This window comes from Zootoca vivipara, chromosome 17, assembly GCF_963506605.1.
Source record: "Zootoca vivipara chromosome 17, rZooViv1.1, whole genome shotgun sequence".
Classification (NCBI taxonomy): Eukaryota; Metazoa; Chordata; class Lepidosauria; order Squamata; family Lacertidae; genus Zootoca; species Zootoca vivipara.
This window is the reverse complement of record NC_083292.1, coordinates 26,616,306-26,626,871: the sequence shown is the minus strand read 5'-3', so window position 1 is coordinate 26,626,871 and position 10,566 is coordinate 26,616,306.

The following is a 10,566-nucleotide window of genomic DNA, read 5'->3' as shown; positions in this document are numbered from 1 at the left end:
CCTCTTAAGAATACTAGGGGTGGGGGGTGGGCAGGGGAAGGACTAGACGACGTGAAAAATGAACATAAGATTTTAGCTGCAGTTCATTCATTTTCATCTTTGTATTGTTATAAAAAAGTGCACCTAGACATTTTGTGGTTGTGCCCATAACCTACGCCTAAGGTGCCATTTAGCTCCTAGCTTTCATATCTCAGTTTCTGACACTGAACCCTTCCATGTATTATCTATTATCCATGAACACTCAAACATAAAAGGGGTTCTGTCTAGCTCTGGAGCTTGTTGGTTCCAAAGTTTTGAATGCTATTGGGCTTGACATGGGGCTGGCTAACCACCCCATTCAGGGGCCTGATCTGCCCACCAAAGAGCTCAAGGTGACATACATGGTCCCCCACCCACTGATTTAATCCCCACAACAACCCTGTGAGGTAGGTTAGGCTGAGCGGCAGCGACTGAGCTCAAGGACATGCCCAGTGAGCTTCATGGTCAAGTGGGCATTCGAACCCTTGTCTCCCAGGTACTAGTTGGACTCTTAAGCACTAAAGGTAAAAGACTCCTGGACGGTTAAGTCCAGTCAAAGGTGACTATGGGGTTGCGGAGCTCATCTCGCTTTCAGGCCGAGGGAGCTGACGTTTGTCCACAGACAGCTTTCCGGGTCATGTGGCCAGCATGACTAAACTGCTTCTGGCGCAACGGAACACTGTGATGGAAACCAGAGCGCACGGAAATGCCGTTTACCTTCCCGTCGCAGCGGTACCCATTTATCTACTTGCACTGGTGTGCTTTTGAACTGCTAGGTTGGCAGCAGCTGAGACTGAGCAACAGGAGCTCACCCCATTGTGCGGATTCGAACCACCAACCTTCTGATCGGCAAGCCCAAGAGGCTCAGTGGTTTAGACCACAGTGCCACCCACTACACCAGGCTTCCTCATACTTGGCCCTCCAGATGTTTTGAGACCACAATTCCCATCATCCCTGACCACTGGTGCTGCTAGCTAGGGATCATGGGAGTTGTAGGCCAAAAACATCTGGAGGGCTGAGTTTGAGGAAGCCTGCACTGCACCTAACTGGCTCACAACAGCTCTGGGGCAAGTGACATTGCAGCTGAGTCCAAAAAGGGTTGCAGATACCATTGATGGGCAGGGCCTGCAAGGCACTTCAAAGCCTCATCAGCTGGTTGTCGGGCCTTCAAAGTGCAGCAGAGGGCTCTCTGCAAGCACCCATCTGCTTAGTTTGGCTGCAGTCTTCATGATTAGTTCAGGACTCCCTTGCAAGGGAAGTTGCCTGCACATGTGACATTTTAAATGTACCAGATGCTCTTTGCATGAACCATCAAACCACACGACACTCAGAAAATCCTATTCATTAAAATCTAGTCGAGGCTGGCTTTTGTGAACCTGTCACTCTGTACCTTTTACACAACCACCAAAGTTATCAGTAACTTCTGATCAACATATTCTGAAAGAGGTATTTTTTGTGGGGTTTTTTGCATTCTTTATTATCTTGATTTACGAACGCTTCCTCCTTAGAACCAGGATCTGATCAGGAATTCTATCTTTGAATAAATAAATGGGTATTTGGCTTGGGGTATTTTTGTTCCAGATAAGCACTGTTAATATATATTTTAGTGATCCAATATGCAAATACTTTTTCTCCTAACCTAACGGAAGGTTTTATTTTCCTCGTAAACCTGGCACTGTTTCTATGTTGCACAATGTGCAAATACACTTATCTCTGCAGAGGTCTTCCCCCCCCTTTTGGCAGAACAATGCTGTTCATTGAATGTGCGCATTGGGCTATAGAAGAGCTCTCCAAACTTTTCATGTTGGCGACACACTTTTTAGAGATGCATCGATTTCGTGACACAGTCATTCAGTTTTACTAGCAAACTGGAGGTTAAACTAACCCCTTGTAAGAGATACAGACACATACATAAACTGCAATGACAAAATGTACACGTTACAGGTAGGTAGCCATGTTGGTCTGACATAGTCAAAACAAAATAAAAAAATTCTGTATGTTTTGTGACTGTATCTGTGTATGTATGTTTACTTTACTCTTTTCTTATCCTTATTTTTCTTCCTTGATTGTTTTTTTGTAACTATTCATTTTAATCATTTTAATCAATAAAGACTTTATTTTTTTAAAAAAATCATTCCAGTAGCACCTTAGAAACCAACTAAGTTTGTCATTGGTATGAGCTTTCGTGTGCATCTGAAGACGTGTGCATGCACACGAAAGCTCATACCAATGACAAACTTAGTTGGTCTCTAAGGTGCTACTGGAAGGAAAATGTACGGGGACACAGTTACATACCACAACTGGCACACAGCTGGCACAGTTTGGAAAGCTCTGGGCTATCGAGTCCCTGACATTTCCACACTTAATGTAAAGCTGTAGATAAAAGAATACAGGCCACTAAGTGATGGAAGTAGGAAATCTTAGAATTTTGAAGTGTCAGGCATAGCTCTAGTGGCTTTAGCCCAAACGTAGCAGAGTTTTCCTGCACAGCACAGAAGCTAGTTCAGGTGGAAATGACTAGTCGGCTAGACGCAGAATAACTATTTACAGCAGGGGTTCCCAACAAAATTTTCTCGAGGACCCCTCATCGAGCCGCTATTGTGACAAGGACCCCATTAATTCCTAATCCTAAAATTAAAAAGTGAGAGCCAAATTAAGAGTCTTTTTATATTTTATATTTATACGTTTTTTACAAGTTACAACAGAGTACTCCATCAGTACAGTATACAGTTAGTTTTAATTTTCAGTTCTTAATGAGATGAGTTAAATCTGTCCTTTGAGTCCATTATTTCTGAAATATTAGGTTCCAAACTTGAAACTTTCACTCTGAAATCTGACTGCATGTCGAGCCGATTCCTATATTTGTTTTTCATGAAATACATGGAAGAAAATGCTTGCTCACACCGATATGTGGTTGCAAATGGAAGGATCTTTTTCATTGCCTTATCTCCAAGTTTCTTGTAGTCCTTGCGGCATACAGCAGAACTACTGCCTCTATCTAATTCTAGTTTTACACTAGACTCTGCTCATGCACTCTGCTCATGCAGGAAGAGGCCAAAACAAAAAACTGTTATCATACGAAATATATTTAATATATTTTTTATTCTAATAGCATCTTGCGGACCCCTCTGGCATAGCTCGCGGACCCCTGGGGGTCCCCGGACCACCTGTTGGGAACCACTGATTTACAGGATTCATTAAAAGAAAATAAAACCAGCAGAGTTTCTGCACACAAAGCAAAGCAAAATAAATCCTTACTCTCTCTCTCTCTCCAACCATACACAGCACTTCTACTCCTAACACCCAACAAGAAACAACTGTGCTAGCATTCCTAGATAACAGTTCAGTGCTGGTCATTAACCAATCAGAGAGTTGTAGCCAGGCCAGGCAGACCTTGGCTTTCTGCCAAGAGTAAATTGACACTGCCTTGAGTTAATTGTGTGAAGCAAGAATATGTAAGTTTCCCATGAGAACCAATTATCAGAAACCGAACAGGAAATGCAGGGGATAACATTGCATCCGAACCCAGCCTGCTGCAGGTCATTTGCACGCTGAATAGAGTTGCAATACAGCTGTTGGAATAAGTTATTGAACAGATAGATGGATGCCTGGGCAGGGCCGTCTTTAGCGGATGCAGTGCTGGGGTGCAAATATCCGCCCAGTGCCTCCAAATTACCATGGATCATGTTGGGGTGGCCGTAGCTACGCACTGCCAGCCATGGGGGGGCAACTCTCCCCCATGCTGCCCACAAGGGCTTGAGAGTGAAGAGGCGCCCCTCCCAAGCCTCCTGGGGAGGAAAGCGCAGCTTCCCTCCCAAGCTTCCTCGGGAGGAGAGCGATCTCCGCAGAGGCTTGGGAGCCTTATGGTTGGCGGGGCACAACTGGCGGGAATGCAGGGAAAGGGGAGGCCTCTGGCAAAGCTGCGCAGCTCCCCCACTTGCTGGGGCATCCCTGAGAGGCCGGCGTCCTGGCGCAACACATCACTAAGCCCTGTGGGAAGGACGCCTCTGTGCCTGGGCCATTCGTACCTCATTGTCAGCTAACTCCTTGTCACTCAAACAGCGTGGCTGCAGGCTCACCCCAAGAAAAATGGTCTCTGGGTGTCACAGTGGCCGGAGTGGACTACTTCAGAGTAACGACGCTACGCAGCTCTGCATTTTATTCTTTTATTGGTGCTGCGTATTTACAGTGCTGAAGTCATTGCTATTTACACGGAGTGATGTGGTCAGTCGGTTTCAGAACCTCCTAATGGCTTTTGGCGCGTCTTTCTCCAACACAAAAGCTTTGGCAGACCCATCCTCTTTCCCCTCCTCTTTCTGCGTAATTCCGGAGTTGGGGGGATGGGTCTCCCCCCCTTATTCGCCCCTTCCTGTCCCACCTGGGACCCTGGCTCCTCTACCTTGCCTGAGCCTCGGCCCCGACTTCCTGCTTCCCCACTGGCATCGGAACTCTCTCTGCTTTCCCCTGTGCTCGGGGATGGGCTTGAACTCAGGAGGGGAGGGACTTCGCGATATCCCCTGTCCCTCACATCCACCCCCCTCCCAAGCTCTCCTTCACCCCTCCCCAGGTCCCCCCCAGGTGTCGGTGACGACTGGAAGCCTAAGAACTCAGTACCTTCCGAGCCCGTTGGTGTGAACACCTCCCCCCAGTCCTGCGAGCCCCCCCCTTCCGCCTGGGAGGACGGGAATCCCAAAAAGTCCGTGGCGTCAGAGCTGGTAGGGGTAAAAATGTTCTGCCAATCTGCTCCTTCCTCTGACTGGGTGGATCTCGGTGACACCCATACCTCATCCTCTGGTTCCTCAAACTCCGCTTCCCAGCGCCATGGTGAACTGCTCTCCCGTGCTTCCTCCCCCTCCCCCTCCCTTTCCATGTGCCAGGGCTTGGGTCTATGGGGAAAGAGGGCGTGAAATTCTTCTACCAGGAATTCCTCCTGTATCTGAGTGGCTGGGACCCATTCATTCTGCGACGGTGGAGCATCCTCCCATGCCATGAGGTACTCCAGGCCCCCCACCCCCCACCTTGAGTCCAGGATGGCCGTGGCCTCATTGAGTTGCTCCCTGCCTTCCCTCTCCCCCCCTCCCTCAGGGGTTTGTTCGCTGCCTCGGAGCCTGCTGCTTTCCCTGTACGGCGACAGCAGCGATCTATGAAACACTGGGTGCACCCTCATGTCCTCTGGCAGTGCCAGCCTGTATGCCACCGGGTTGACCTGTTGCGTGACCGTGAAGGGGCCCAACCTTCTGGGCGCCAGCTTTTTGCACCTCCCTCTGATGGGAAGGCCCTCCGAGGACAACCAAACTTTGTCCCCCACCCTAATGACCTCCCCCGGTCGCCTGTGGCGATCTGCCCCCTTCTTGTACGCTTCCTTGGCTCTCTCCAAGTGTTCTCTGAGCTGCTGGTGCACCGTCTCCAGTTCCTCTGCCCAATCCTCAGCCTGTGGGCCCTCCTCCTCCTCCTCCCCCTCCCTCTCTGGGAAAGATCTGAGGTCGCGCCCGTAATTGGCCTTAAAGGGCGACACCCCTGTGGAGACGTGCACCGCATTGTTGTAGGCAAATTCTGCCAGTGGCAGGCGATCCACCCAGTCCGTTTGCCGCTGGCTGACGTAGCATCTCAGGTACTGCTGCAGAATGGCGTTGACCCTCTCCGCCTGTCCATTGGTCTGCGGGTGCCGAGCCGTAGACAAGCTGACCTCCACCTGCAGGAGGTTCATGAGCCGCCGCCAGAACCTGGAAACAAATTGGCGGCCACGATCCGAAATAACCCTTAAAGGTAATCCATGCAGTCGGAATACGTGGTCAACAAACAGTTTGGCTGTCTCTTCTGCAGAGACCGCCCTGGCACACGGTATAAAGTGGCACATTTTGGACATGAGGTCCACCACCACCAACACTGCGGTCTTGCCCCTGGAAGAAGGCAGATCTGTGATGAAGTCCATGGACACCACTTCCCACGGCCTGTGTGGTGTGGCTAAGGGCTCCAGCAATCCTGCTGGCGCTGCTCTGACCACCTTTGCCCGCTGGCAGGTGTCACAGCCCCGTACATAGTCTCGAACATCTTCCCGCACCCCTGGCCACCAGAAGTGTCTCATGACTAGGTGAGCGGTTTTGTCCCTCCCAAAATGACCCGCCGTTGGGTTGTCGTGCATCTGCTTGAGGACCGTACGTCTAAGCTGGGTGGTGGGCAGGTACAGTGCACCCTTGTAGAAAAGCAGCCCCCTGCGTGCTGCAAAGTCTTTTGCCTGCTCCCCCCCCCTCTCAGTTCTCTGAAGATGCGGTTGGCAAATTCATCCGCTGCCGTCAGTGCTGTGAGTTCTGCCTCGCTCACCACTGCTGCTCCGCAGGACCATGCTGACGGGGGGAAAATGTGCCTGGGTGCCGGTGGCGCCTCCTCCTCCATGTACTCTGGCTTGCGGGAGAGGGCATCCGCCCTGACATTCTGCTCTCCCGGGATGTAGTGTATGGAGAAGTTGAAGTTCGCGAAGAACTCTGCCCACCGTATCTGCCGCTGGTTGAGCACCCTGGCAGTTCTCCAGAACTCCAGGTTTTTGTGGTCCGTGCACACCTGGATGGGGTGCTTGGCGCCCACCAGGAAGTGTCTCCAGTGCTGGAACGCAGCGTGGATCGCAAGAAGTTCCCGATCAAACACCGTGTAGTTTCGCTCTGGCTGGGTCAACTTCCTGGAGAAGAAGGCACAGGGTCTCCACTCTCTGTTGGCGTCCAGTTGCAACAAAATGGCGCCCACAGCTTTATCAGAAGCATCTGTCTCCACGCGTAGGGGCGCGTCCTGAACCACGTGGAACAGGTTCTGGTCTGAGGCGAACACCCTCTTGAGGCTTTCGAACGCTGCTTGCGCCTCTGGTGTCCACCTGAACTTCTGCTTGCCTCTCAGGCAGTCAGTGATGGGAGCAGTAACGCGAGAGAAGTTCTTGATGAACTTCCTGTAGAAGTTGGCGAAGCCTAGTAGGCGTTGGGCATCTTTGCGCGTCCTGGGGCTGTGCCAGTCCAGGATGGCCTGCACCTTGTCCTTGTCCATCGCCAGCCCCTTGTCTGACAGCTTGTAGCCCAGGAAGTCCACCTCCTTGGTGTGAAACTTGCACTTCTCCAGCTTCACATACAGGTGGTTCTCCTTCAGGCGCTGCAACACCTCCCTGACATCTTTCACATGCTGCACTGGGTCATCGGAGTAGATAAGGATGTCATCCAGGAAGACCAAGCATTTCCTGAAGAGGAGGGACCCCAGGACGTGGTGCATGAAGGCCTGGAAGCATGCTGAGCCCCCTTGCAACCCGAAGGGCATCACCAGATATTCAAAAGAGCCCAGAGGCGTGAACATCGTGGTTTTCCACTCATCGCCTTCCCGGATCCTGATCAAGTTGTACGCCCCCCTCAGGTCTAGCTTGGTGAAAATCTTGCCCCTGCGTGCCGCTGTCAGGAGATCATCCACCCTGGGCATGGGGAACGCCACTGGCTCTGTCACTGAATTCAGCCGTCTAAAATCCACCACAAGACGGCGCTGTTGCGTGTCTTTCTTGTCCACCCAGAAGACCGGGCTGCCCCCTGCTGCCTTGCTTTCTCTGATGAACCCCCGCTTGAGGTTCTTGTCGATGAAAGCGCGCAGATCCTCCAGTTCCTGGTCTGACATGGCGTACAGCTTGGCTGGGGGTATAGTTGCCCCTGGCACCAGGTTGATCTGGCAGTCAAAAGGCCTGTGCGGGGGTAGGTGGTCGGACTCCGCTTCGCTGAAGACCTCCTGCAGGTCCCAGTACGGCTTGGGTACCGCCTCACCCCCTTTGACGTGCATGGTGGCCACCGTGGCTATTGGAGGCCCCTCCCCTGGTTGGTGCTGCATGCAATGTTCCAGACAAAAGTCCGACCCAAACGTGATGCATCTCTGGTGCCAACTGATGGAGGGGTCGTGGCGCGCCAGCCAGCTCATGCCCAAGACGATGGGGGGGTCTGAGATGGTGGTGACGTTGAATGCCAGTGTCTCTGAGTGCCTTCCCACCGTCATTCTCATGGGGGGGGGGGTTTGATGAGTGATGGCCCCTCCCAGCAGCTCTCTGCCGTCAATGGTTGCCACGTGCAGAGGAAAATCCAGCTGCAGAAGCTGGATCTGGTGCTCTTCTGCAAAGTTTCTCGAGAAGAAGTTGGCTGAGGCACCACTGTCAATTAGGGCGAGGACCGTCAGGGGATAGCCATTTGGGAGCGTGAGCGTCACTTCTAGAACCACTCCTGCTCTGGGAGGGGTGGGCTGGCTCTGCTCCTCTCTGTGCGGGTGGGTGGGCTGGGGCTGTTGTCTGCTGACTGTGCCTGGCTGCTGCCCCTTGTCTCCTGCAGCCAGGCTTTCCCGTTTCCCTGCTGTGGTACTGCGTCAGTGGGGGAGGGCACAACCGTTCCCGCCTTTCCTTGCCACTCCCTGCGCTGTGGGCAGTCTCTGACGAGATGCTGGGGGGAGTTGCAGAGAAAGCAATTCCCACCCCTTCCCTCCTTGCGTCTTGGCGCCGCTGGGGTTTGAAAAGCCCGCGCGCGCGCGCTATCAATCTGCATGGGTTCCTGGTCCTGGCTGGCCCCAGGCGTGGCTTGAAAGGGTTGTTGGGGGAGTGGCTTCTCCTGCGACCGTGGGAACCAAGCCCGCTTTGCGTGCGTTGCTTGCTTGTCGCTCCACCGGGATTCCTGTCTCACCCCCACCGCCAGAGCCGCTTTGCTCAGCTGATCCATATTACTGGGCTTTGGACCTCTCGAGAGCTCATCCTTCACCTCCTCATGCAACCCCAAGTAGAACGCCGCTTGCATTGGGGGTGACTCTAGTTCCCACCCCAATCTGTGCACCAGCATGGTGAATTTCGCCCAATACGCGCGAACTGTCATATTTCCTTGGCGTAAATTATGAAGTTCCTCCTTAGTCTGGTCCATATGACTATCGGACGAATACATCGTTTTCAAACCTTCTAGAAACAGTTTGACATTCTTCATGCAAGGATTCTTTGTTGCGATTAACGGTCTTAGCCACTCCCTGGCTGCCCCGGTAAGGTGCTCCACAATAAACGCTACCCGGTGCTCATCATCAGGGAACTCATCGTGGTGCAGCTCAAGAGCATACACAATCTCAGTCTCAAAGCCCTGATATTCCCTCGGGTCTCCATTGAACTTGCTTACTAGGGTCCCGGCTCTCCTTCCTGGCAGCACTTGGACTTGGGGTGCCCCTCCCGCCTTGTTTTTCTCTGCATCCAGCTTGTTTTGGAGGTCTACCGCCACCGCCCTTAATTCCTGCTCTCTTTCCTGTAGCGCTCTCACCTGTTCTGCAAGTTGTAGCCGGTCGTCCTGGACCTTCTTAGTCTCTTCTTTAGCTGCCTTCAATTCCCCCTGCGCCTGCAGCGACAGCTGCTGCAGTTCTTGCTGGGCTTGCTCCGCGATCTGCCGCCATCTCTCCGCCTCTGACACGCTCATCCCGGCAACTCCAAAGTAGCCCAAAAAAGGTTTAGGAGGTTGCTGTCACAGTGGCCGGAGTGGACTACTTCAGAGTAACGACGCTACGCAGCTCTGCATTTTATTCTTTTATTGGTGCTGCGTATTTACAGTGCTGAAGTCATTGCTATTTACACGGAGTGATGTGGTCAGTCGGTTTCAGAACCTCCTAATGGCTTTTGGCGCGTCTTTCTCCAACACAAAAGCTTTGGCAGACCCATCCTCTTTCCCCTCCTCTTTCTGCGTAATTCCGGAGTTGGGGGGATGGGTCTCCCCCCCTTATTCGCCCCTTCCTGTCCCACCTGGGACCCTGGCTCCTCTACCTTGCCTGAGCCTCGGCCCCGACTTCCTGCTTCCCCACTGGCATCGGAACTCTCTCTGCTTTCCCCTGTGCTCGGGGATGGGCTTGAACTCAGGAGGGGAGGGACTTCGCGATATCCCCTGTCCCTCACACTGGGTTAAGTGTTCTGGGTGGGCATAGTAGGCATCAACCCCCAGGGGCTGAGGCAGTTTTGAGCCCCTCAATTGTGCAGGCCACCTCAATCTTCTGGAGAAGTTGTCGCCTCTGGTGGTGGAGATTTCCTTATAGTGAAAGAGGGGAGACTGCAGGCGTTAAGTAGTTTTGTAGGATCCTGTGTTTTAGAGTAGTGGTAGTGGGTCCCAAGCTTTTCTGAGCTTCCACCCCATTGCATAGATTTATACCCAGTGTCCCCCCCCCCACCCTAGCACTATAAAAAGAGTTAGCAGTTTGGAAAACCTACTAAGAAAGTTTAATTCAACAAAATTAATGAACCTGATCTCTAGTGAGACCAGCTTTTCAGAGTCTTGAGAGTTGTTTACACCTCCAGCACCATGCTGGCTAGCAAAAGACCCTAAACCTCTTAGTGGTGTGTGTAGGAAGATACTTGGGTCAGCTTCTGGTTTATCATGTCTGACAAAGTTCCCCCAAAGACAGGGCTGCAACTGAACACATAGCAGGAGGCCAGTGGTATCCTTTTGGAGGTTTCTGTGTGTTTTAATTTCAGTGATATGCGACTCTGGAATGCAAGGCATCCAGTAACTTTCATTTCTGCACCTTCTGTTGCAA